Consider the following 11596-nt stretch of genomic DNA (forward strand, 5'->3'; position numbering starts at 1 on the left):
AGATAAGCGAAATTCGAATAATCCTGCTGGTAAAGACTGGTAAGAATAAAAAAGTGACTGAAAACGTTAAATTTCGTCTTTTTCTGAAACGGGAATACAAATTCGGATTTTCTATCTGGTAACACGCGAAGGTTTTTCCTCTTCCACGCGCTGCCAAATAAACTCTGCATTTGCAAAGTTCGTCTCTCACACGTGACTATATAATTTCATAATCGTAGCAACAATTACGAGATTCTAGTGAAGTTAGCGATTACGTATAGGCATATATACGAGCACTTGAATTTTCCTAGAACTGGAAGTTTCTGTTTGTTTGTTCTGGTACAATTATTAAAATGAATTTTTTTTTTTCATAAAGCAACTGTCCAAAGTTCCGGAATATCTGGAGCGCAAGCTGAAGATCTATATATTTCATTTTTCAATGACGAGAGGTTGAAGAGAAGCAGCAATGAGACAGGCCAGAGGGAAAGGATGGAGGGTAGAAAAGTATGGCACTTGGCGCACGCCAGGATAAGAAGTTGTAGAAGAAAGAGCGGCAAAAAAGGTGGATGGTGAGGAGTCGCCGGCGGCCAAAAGTGCCTGAAAACAATCCTCGCTCCTCTCTTCCCGTCCCCCGTTTGTCTCACAGTCCTTCAGTGAGTTATTAGCCATGAAGAAAAGAAGTAGGAAGAATAGCAAAAGCCTATCCCTACTTTTTTGTTTCATGAAAAAAGAACATAATTATTCGAAGGAAATTGGAAATTTTAAGCATCAAAGGCAATCGCTATGTGGACACCAAGTTTTTCATTGCACAAATTGAACAATTTGAGCGTATTTAAGCATTTTTATAATTAGTCGCAAAGTTGATTTTGGATTAATGAATAAAAAAAAAAAACGAATTCGAAAATGTCAAAATTTTTCTTCAATCATGTGGCGCATCGCTAGTTTGACACAGTCTTCTCACGTTCCAAATTTTTCCTATTGTATATTTTTTGAAAAAATTCTAACAATAATAATCATTAGTGTTATAATTGTATAATTAAAGACGGTTAATCACGGCTAGAATCTCCGCACACCTCAGCCACGTTTATCGAGGTTTTAGCTAGATTGACAGACCCCCCAGCAAAATTACCAATATATCATCATACCCGTCACGTTCTAATTTATGCTGACCTATATATTCTCGAACTCAAACTACCTTATGATCCATTTTCCATTCTCTATACGTCGACAGAGGTATACAAACAGAATTTGAATAATCAGCTGATGCAACATGCATTGTATACATAGATATTGCGCGACTAACGCTCGCCGTTTTTTCCTCGACAATATCTTCCTACGACTGTGCAATCGCAGCTACTCCGAAGTTGTTAGGAAATTTTCTCAAAATATTCTTCATTCATTCCATCAATCCGGTGTGGCTCGATTGAACATTTTTCTTTTCTTTTTACTTATTATTAGTGTATTGAGGAACCATGTGGGACCGGCGGACTGAAAAATTCGGAAAAAATTTAAAAAAAACGCTCACTCCGAGCGAATAGTTAAATATTTTGATACCTGAAACTAATTATCTTCACAATTTTCGGATAATCAAATCAAAATTGTGGACCTTGATCAGCTAGTAGTAACGAATTCCCAATAGAATATATCTTTATACGTACAGTGTTTGAAGGTATTACACTGGTCATGGAAGGATCGGAAGGAACTTATTTTTTTGAATGGGTAAAAGCCAACGTTGTGGCAAGAAAATTGCACTGGTTCCACATCTCAATTAACGGCAGCTTAAAGCTAGTCGAGCGTGGCGCTCACGGCGATAAACTCGGATGTACTAAAGCCTTTGTACAAAATACTTTAAAAAAGTAAATGCGACAAAAAATTGAAAATTCAAGTTGAAAATTGAATAAAAATATGTCAATCTATCTTTTTCCAAATGTAGAAAAAGATTCTTCTATAACCGGTGTAATAGCTTCAAATATTATACGTATAATCATATTATATTGGAAATTCGTAACTACTAGCTGATCCAGGCTCACAATTTTGATTTCTTTTCGGAATTTTCCAAAGTTACTAGCGCATAAACACACAGAAAAAATTATACAATCACCGATTTTTGGGAATTTTTTCACATTTTTAAAAAAGGGAGTTTTTTTCTTTTTTTTTTTAAAAAAAAAGTCCGCCGGTCTCACATGGAATATCTCATTACTTTTATGAATGTATTTATATATTTTGGAATGTACAGCGGTCCCGAATATAAGTGCAATGTTTGCGGAGGTTGGGAAAAAATTTCACTTTATTTGTACCTCAAGCGTAGCAAAATTCACGCACGCACTGCGATTTAAATTCGCAGCACGTACTTTTTTTACTCGAGATTTTTTTTTATTCTCAAATAACGGTGATTTCATCGGGTACGTTTGGCGTTTCAAATTATAAATATGTTGCGAATTTGGTATATTGTTCCGAGCAAGAATATCAAGAATTTCATCCACTTTCGTAGCACAAATGAATGAAAAAAAATCTTCAGCATTGAGAATGTTTCATCGAACCGTAAAATTTCATTAACGAATTGAGCTCGAAATATCACATCACGAAAAACTCGATAAAAATTTCGATTAATTTTGCGATTATTTCTCCATTCTTGATCGTCTTTTTTCTATAATCAACATTGTAATGGCTCATTAATCTTTTTCTTTCATTTGATTGCGATCATCAATTCGATCAAACCCGTTCCCCTAAATAAGCTGCATCAATTCAGTCAGCTTTCCATCATAAAGTTCCACCTTCGATCGCCAAATCATCATCAAACTCCTTCGAAAGTTCGGTGCTTAGTCATTATCTTTAGTCATGATATGATCGTGCTTTGTACACGTTCCGTGTCACACATGAAAATCATGCGGACTTTTCCACCTGGATTTTAGAAACTTCAGGAAATACCAACAAAGACTAAGCAATTTTCATAAACGAAGTGTTCACTTGATTTTTTAATAAATCAAAATTAGAATCAGCAGCCAAAACTCAATGCACATTTATAGACGTGAAAAACTTGATGTCGATGCGAGAGTTCAAGTTGACTCGTACATCGTTTTATTATCACGATATTCCATTTATTCTCATTACTTCGTTTCCGCTCAAAATATTCGTACGAATGTAACGATGTTGCCAATTAGTATAATTACGAAATCAACAAAATTAATGGAAACAATTTCGGTGCATATAAAACTAATATTCTGCATTAACTTGAGACGAATCGAGAATAACACTGAATAGAGAATTCACGGCAATTGATTTTTCATCGTAACATTACATTTCGAGGTTCTCCATTCGGTTCAAAGCATAATCGTTGATTACCTTGCTGCTGAAATGCATACAGGCCTTAACGCGTAATTTGATCGACAATCATTTGCTTATGCACTGCAAGTTCTGAGAAACCCGTATTTGTTTCGAATGAAGAATTGATGGAACAATCGCGCACGTATCAACTGTTGGAGGTCTCGTTGAAAGTTATTTACTAATTCAGCCCGTACATGTGTAAATTGTGTACTAAGGAAGCAGTCAAACAGTCAATTAATCGATTTAATATGATAATTCAATTGGCGCCAAATTTAATTGCATTAGAGTGAGAGAATTTTTAATCATTCAGAGCATGTTTAATAAAAGTTTATTATATATTCAATCGTAGTATTCGATTTAATTGTTATAATTAGAAATGTAAACTTAAAATGGTAAGAAAGATGTAAGCAAAGAATGGAACGGAGAGAAGAACTCCGAAAATTGTTTTAACTAATGAGATAAAAAAGTCTTTTGAAACCAACAAACAGAACTAACACCGACAGAAATTAGTTTTATGGAATATTACCGCAAATTAACTTAATGGCGCGCTGAACAGAACTCGGAAACAACCAAAAATGAATGGATTCAAAAATAGAAGCAGTTAAATGCAGTTGTTAAGGTAGATCATGCCCGTAGGATTGTATTTTATGGGTGTTTAAATTGGGTCGATTTTTACTTCCCAATTAAAGACATTATCACTCTAAATTAATGTCAGAATAATTCATTCAAAATTGTGAATAAATTTTTTCAATTTATTCTTTGGCCAATTTTATGTTAAAAATTGTTTTAGAGAGCGCAAAGGGAAATGGATCGAGAAAAAAGTGCCCCAAACCTTCATTATATACTTCCTTGTTATTGTATACTTCTTCATATAAACTTCGTAAGAAGCGTTCATTCGTTATGTGGAAAGATAAATGATTTTTTACGCAAATTCCCTGTACCCTTGTGTATCGTTCTTCATATTTAAACACGTTTATCTCAATAACCAATAAGAGGAACCCTTTAAAATTTGATACGCGTGTCGGTAGACTACCCATTGAAATTCTATATGTAAATTTCAAGACTATCTTAAGAAAGTTCTCAAATTCCTTAAAATCCTTAAATTCGAAGATCATAATTCATAACTACAAATGGTAGTTTTTTCAAGAACGAACGAAACTGTTCATTTGCTGAATCATGAGTCTGCCGTGAATAGGGCAAAGTGGGTCAAAGCGGAACAGCTGGGTACAGCAGAACGCCCCTTCCCCCCTCCCCACCTCCCCCCGAAAGAACAATTTTTTTATTATTAAAAGATGCAAAGCAGAATCTGCTGTGTTCCCTCAAAATGGTAAAATTCAGCTTTTTATTTTTCCATAAGAAAAAAAATTTCCCCTTTTTCGGGGGCAGGGGTTTCACTTTGTCCCATATCCTCCCCTATGTGAATACACTATTCGATTTTTAATGATAACATTTCTTTTCTTGAGTTCACTGTCAGTAGAGCTGCCTCTTTTACATCGCGGCTTATTATTGATTTGACATTTTGATTTTTCAGCACAAGGAAAAGAAATGGCAAAGAATTTTTGTTCAGCAATAATTCTGGTGTATACGGTGTTATCTACTAGCATTGACAGAAACTATCACGACTTCTTTTCTCTTCATAAATCCTTCAATAAAAGCCATCAGCCTGTTAAGGTACTACTGGTGTTTGTGAACTTCAGTCAAATCCACATCGACACATTGATGGTTTCCGAGAAAGTGTTTGCTTGAAATGTGCATGTTTATTGTATGCTCTCAAACGGAGTAGAACCGAGGATCGTGCTGCATGTTTTTCCATCTGGCTCGATCCATCGAAGGATAATCCGTTAGTTGCGATGCAGAGGCTGAAATAACAGCTTTGCCAAGACAACCAGCAGCGAACAAGATCTGAATGAAGAATCTTTGCTGCATATGATTAGGTATTATTGTTTCCAAGGGCAAACATAGAATTTCTATTTATTCAGAAAATTTCGCAGTTCCTCATTGCGTGACTTGGTACGCAAAAGATCCAAAGATTTCAATCATTTCCAAATTCAATTGAACCAAAGGTTCAATGGGAGTTTTGTTTGGGTTTTCGCCTCGCCTACGATAAATTTTGCGACTCGAAAACAGATATAAATAATGATCACGACCTTAATTACATAGGCGAAGCAACATCGGTTGACTTTTTTAAGACCGCGAGTACCATTTTCATAGTTATCCACCGATTCAGGTTCACATATATTGTCAGATTGAAGGTATGACAAACCAGTTTTTCGTAAGTTAGGAGTATATAACGACAGCGAAAAGTACGAGTAATGTACGAGAATCTTTCGAAATATATTCGTATAATGAAAGCCTGAACCTTGGACTTTTTATTTAGTGCAATTCCATTGCACGTGCCGTTGAAGCTCTATTAATGGTCCTTTATTAAAGTGCCCACAAACACGGCCAGCATATATGCTAAATGTCATTTAGCATTTCTGACATCAAACATTTAGTAACTTTCTGTTGGCTATACTGTGTTTCTTCAAGCAATGAAATTATTATCCCTGTGCTAACAAAGAGGCCCCGAAAAATATAAAGTCCCCACAAAAGTCCTGTAGGCGGCTTGTAAAAACAGAAAAATGCATGGGGCAACTCGGAAAGCTCACATTCCTTTGTGGCTTCGTACATGCACTTTCTATAGAAGACTTTTGGGAACGTGAAGTTTACAAATTCGGCTTACACGACTCTTTGAGCAGGTGGTCCCGAGGGCGAGAACAGAGGAGCGTATGAGAGAGGGAAAAAATCTTGAGGGCCGAAAGGATATGTAACAAAAAGATCTCGAGGGACGGGAAATTCAGAGAAAGCGAAGGCAGCGGAGCACGCGGCTTGGCCAATTAGCGACGAAATAGGCACGTCATTAATCCGGAAAGCATCCAACTCACTATATGTACAACCTTCAGCTAAAAATAACATAAACGATCACACCTCCCTGAATCAAAGAAAAATGAAATTTCGAAGTCTATTGAAAATAAATATCATTCCTGATTAAACCACGATGCAGCAGAGTCCCGTAATTGAGTTCCTCATTACAAGTTGAGTCCAATCTATACTCGGTAAAGTTTTTTTTCTACACATGCACAACTAATGTAAGTGAAATTTAGAAGCAACCTTTTTTTGACTCGTAAATTAAAATGAACATGAAAATAGATTCCACAAATAATGTGGAGAAGAGCAGCGAAGTTTCTAGTACAAATTATAAAGATGGAAGAAGATCGATGCCCGAAAAAAAATACTTAAATAAAAAGGTAAGAGGAATCCTAAATGAAAATCCGTCAAAATGGAGAATGGAGATGAAGAAAACAATGGAAAAAGTAAGAGAAGGGCAAATATGGCAAAGAAAAATATAAAGAAAAGGTAACACGAGTGAAGACGGAACAGGAACTGCGATTGAACTGGACAAGGATGGAGGAATCGAGATATTGCAGCGAATATAAAAACAGGAAAGAGAAAATCGAAATGGAAGAATATTGGAAGATGAGGAACCCACGAATGGAAATAAAAGAAACATGAGCGAGGATGAGGTGTAAGAATATAGGAAGGGAAAGATCCAAAGGGTAGAGAGAAAGCAAATGTAGAAAATGTGAGAAGAGGAAAGAGGAAACTTTAGCACACATTTGCGAGTGCAACGAAAATAAAAGCGGAAATAAAGAAGGCAGAGACTAGAAATATGCTGGCTGGAGAAAACAGTAGGAGGAGTCGAAGAGAAAATAAATAGAGTGCTAAAAGGAAAAATGAGTATAAAGAGTTGTGTATGTGAAAGGATATGAATGAATGATGAGGGAAAAACCTAAGTGAAAAGAATAATTAAAGAAAATATACGGAAAGGAAAAAGAAAGATATCTAGTGAGTAAGCAGGGACTTTTGTAAATAGGGAGAGCTATGTAAAAACCCGTAAGAATACACTTGGAAATAAACTACTACTATTGCTAGATTCCACAAATCCCCTATTTTTGGGGACAGATTTTTTCTTCAAGATTTGAATCGCGATTGAAGTTTCCCTCGATCGGGGCGATTGAAGCAATTTTTTTTTCTTCAGCAACGCTGCATACGTGCTCTTTCATCGGCTGTTTCTAAGACCGAAATACTTGGACTCGAAGTCACAACAACTGATCATCCAATCCATTTGGTCAAACAAACAGTGTAAAGAAAAGTCCATCCTAATGACACTCACAGCCGTGTCTTTCATTGCACTTGTGGTGGCTCAGTTGTTTCGACACGCTCCCTTAAAGATATTTTTTCGAACCCTTCTCCCCACCCCATATATCATGCTTTATACTTATAAACGTATCGCGAGAGGAAGGTTTTATAGAAAATTTGATGCGCCACAAAATTACTTTCATCTGCCGTCGCTATGTTTGCAGTGGTCCTAACAGTAAAACTCGTAGCAATGAAAAAATAGCTTTGAGCATTCGTCAACAATATCGACGTTAATCTTCACCGGTCAGGATGAACTTTGATGAAAAAACAAGCGGCATATTTCAATTTATACCGAAAATATCAACCTATAATACTTGTTTCTTGAAAAATAGGAGAATAATTTACCTCAATTGAATATTGTTATATGAGAGAAGGCATATTTACCAAGCTAAAGAGGAATACAATGGGGGAAGATATATATACACTCTTAATTTGATCCAGAACGAGGCAAATTCACGGATGAGATATTAGTGGGTTCTCCAATTAGTTTGGATAAATACCGCGCCTTATTAGGCAGCTTAAAGCTCGGTGGGGTGTGTTTTTTAATGCACATGTCCACCGAGCAGCCTCGAAAAATTAACAGTTGCAATGTATATAGAGGATGACACTGAAGTTTGTAGGTTTGGAGTCCAACGAAGTGATCTGAAAAAACTCTGCGCAACAATTTCAGTAATTCTCCAATTTCTGTTACGTGCCTAATTTGCAACTCGTAGTTTTTCAATGTACACGAATAAAAAATTGGTCAATTACAAACGCTATTTTCCTCGATTTCGTTGGACTCCAACGTTGCAAAGTTCAGTGTCGGTATCGAGGGGCTACAGCGTTTGAAAAATTAGTGGACGTTTTCTTCCACGTTTTGTTGGTGGGTTTTCAGAAAATCTGTGATCGAATGTTCTGAAAGTTGGCTAAGAATTGAATAAAACTGTCGCACGTCAATGAGGCTGTTGGAAAAAATATACAACCTTGGGCTGCTCGACTAATCGCTTTTTCCATGGAACTCAATATTTTTTTAAAAAATTTCCAATATATTCAATCGTATTTCAATACGGTTCGGTTGTACAATCGATCGGATAACATTTTATTTGTTTGTGTATTACTCGAAAATTGTTAAATGTCTCACGTGAAAATAGTAAACGGAAATATCGACGGAAAAGTTAAAAAAAATACTCACGATTGAAGGTGATGGTTAAAAATGGATTTTCATTCGAGTTATTTGTTAATTCGCATGCGAAATATTAGTCGTGGGTATTTTGAATTTGATACTTTGGATTTGAGTTGAAAATAATAAATGTTCGATCATTTATACGAGAGCAGGAAGGATCGGGTTCGGTATAGATGTTAACGCGTTAAAGAGCACGCGGTTACTGTCGCCCGCTCAATTTCGTACGAGTTCCGAGACAAATCTTGCTGCAGATTCCGTTTGCGCCGTTGCCGTTTACGTGTGGTTTCGACGCCGACGCTCTCGATGTCAGGGTCGAATTTTCCCGACTCGACGCATCCTGTTTCACCCCTTTCGATGAAAATCATTCTATATACGATATTAAAAATTCCTTGTTTCAATGCAACAATAACTCTCGATTTTTTTGTTCTGTTATAATTGCTGAACTGATTGAACTTATTGACTATTTTCTTCCAACGAACTTTGAACGAGTTAACCCTCAAATTAATTCGACCACAAAAGTCTTCTATTTTTCTTTCAATCGCTTGTTTTTCAATTTTGGAATTTCTAACGATAATTTTAAATAAAAACTGCGATGGCGAAGTTTCAAAAGCTCTCACATTTCGATGCTTTCGCTTCCCATGCGTTTGGACATTTTAAACGTATTTTTCTCCTTAATATTTAAAGTTGAGATACCGCAGGATCCATATATTAAAATATGTGTGAACTCGAGAACCGCTAAGTTCATTTCTTCGATTTATTTTCGAAAAGAATGGTGTCTTTCTGTTCTTTATATACAGGAAAGTAATTTTTCATAAACGTAACTATATTGTAAAGCTTGGTTTACCGATTCGTAATCAGTTTCCTTAGTAAAATTGTATGCGATTCCCAAGATTGGTTAACACTTGAGAGAAACTTAGTTGAAAATTCGTTAAAGTTAGAGAACCACAGATTTTGTGTACAAGCGGTGACGAGAAATTTGGAAACTTGAAAGAGGGTTCCGACGTCATCCGGTGAATCCATTGTGATCGCGCTTAGTCCACAGAGTATGCAAATGAGGTGCCACAAAGTAACAAGCTTGAAACTTGCTCGGGCGACTATCACTTTTCCGTGTAATTTTCCGCACCGCACTCGAAAACTTGTTTCGTGTCAAATATTCAGCGTAGTTTTTCCTCTCGTGCTCTACAAGCACATGTGTCATTTTCTACACTTGCACATTTATGATCGTCACATTTGTGCATGTTCCAGGTGTGACTCAAATTTTAGTTAGAATCCATTTTCCATTTACCTTCTTTTTGTCGCTCGCCATTTTGTCATTGCTCCATCGTCGCACTTCCCGCCAATGACAGTTAAGGTCGATCCCCTGCGACAGCCTCAACCAAAAGTTATGTACGGTCTTCATATTAAAAGGGTTGATAATTCGTTCGGATCGTAATCATTAACTTTGTAAAGACCCTATATACGCACTCGGTGCCAGCAGATAAGGTACAAATATCATTTGCTTTCGTAAAATTTATTCTAAAAGTATTTTTGATCTGACATCGCGAGTAAATTTTTTGACGGAATTATCTGGGTTACGCTTCAACACACACAAAAAAGGTTGCCTATACAGATGACATTCGCTTGTTCGCTTGCAAAATATATCGTATGCAACCTAAACCTTCGTACTTCTCGAGACTATATCTGTCAAACTAGATGGTCAATCATCTTGAATTTTTTCACAATATCTGTGATATCCTGCTCTAGCTCCTCCTCGTTTTTTATAAACTTCCTAATTTTAGTACTAGCGGTAGAATTAATAATGTGCTGTTTGCCTATGCATGGTCCATATGTTACATGTTAATTGAGTCAACTTCAATTACATATATCTCGGGTTCGGGATGGTGAAACTTGTTAAAATTTTATAGAGGTGTTGTTCATATGTTAAACAATACGTATGCCAAATTTAAATAATTTCCTAATTTAACTGTCTCGTGGAGGAACCACCTTAAGACAAAGTAATTGGGTTAAGACAAATCTCTGTCGATCTCGGAATAGGATGCTCACCCCGTTTTCAGCACATTATTTATTCATTTTTATATTATTTGTAGCGAAAATGAAAGAAATTTCAATATTTATAATATTGCGCAACGAAATATCATGTGAAAAAGTATCGAAGAAGAAACTATCAGTATTAATTCCTTTCGACATTGAACTGTATGTTAATAATGAATTCATTGAAAAGCTTTACAGTGCGTAAGTAGAATTTAATTTTACTTACGCAAGAACACACTAGTGCATATTTATTATATTTCGACGTACGAAGTTTTTTCTCTCAGAGAGTTTTCTTTCACCTGGTTTGGTAAAACAAACAGAATTAATGATAGAATTCGTACCATGAACGAATAAAAAATCAACACAAAATTGGTTGGATGTGTTTTGACTCAAGAATCGTTTACACAAGCGAATAAAATCTCTTAACAGGCTTGTGTAAAGCAATATGGATACTATTGGTTAGTATTGCCATTTTAACACAATTTTCAGATACTTCAAGCAGTGGGTTCATGAGTGAAAGAAATCTCAGTAAAAAAATATTGCGTAACTTAACCAAAGGCTTGGACGAAAGAAACTCACTCGACTCAGAAAGTGCAGAAATGTATGACGAGTGAAAGAAGTTCTCAATAAAGACTCGTCATGTGCTCACAATGTCAAAAAGCATCAATCATATCGATCGATAGATACAGATATTTTAGTATATTCACAAAGTTACCTAAATCAGTCGTGCAGAATTAGATAATTGTCATATATTCTTGACGATATTTTACTGAGATTGACAACCTTCTGTAATCGTTTGTAAATCCAAGAAATCAGGAACAAGAATGTTGTTTGGTAAATATTTAGTATCGCGGCACCACC

At 36.0% G+C, this 11596-nt stretch overlaps 1 protein-coding gene across 2 annotated transcripts in view; it reads right to left on the reverse strand.

Annotated features, from left to right (window-relative positions):
- Positions 1-8890, reverse strand: part of Pdfr (Pigment-dispersing factor receptor) — a 61375-nt gene extending 52485 nt beyond the window's left edge. For both annotated transcript variants that reach the window (XM_043410677.1, XM_043410668.1), the window contains exon 1: positions 8714-8890. The gene's annotated coding sequence lies outside the window, so the exon portion shown is untranslated. The remainder of the gene's footprint in view (positions 1-8713) is intronic.
- Between the last annotated feature and the right edge of the window lie 2706 nt (positions 8891-11596).

This window comes from Venturia canescens, chromosome 1, assembly GCF_019457755.1.
Source record: "Venturia canescens isolate UGA chromosome 1, ASM1945775v1, whole genome shotgun sequence".
In the NCBI taxonomy this organism is placed as follows: domain Eukaryota; kingdom Metazoa; phylum Arthropoda; class Insecta; order Hymenoptera; family Ichneumonidae; genus Venturia; species Venturia canescens.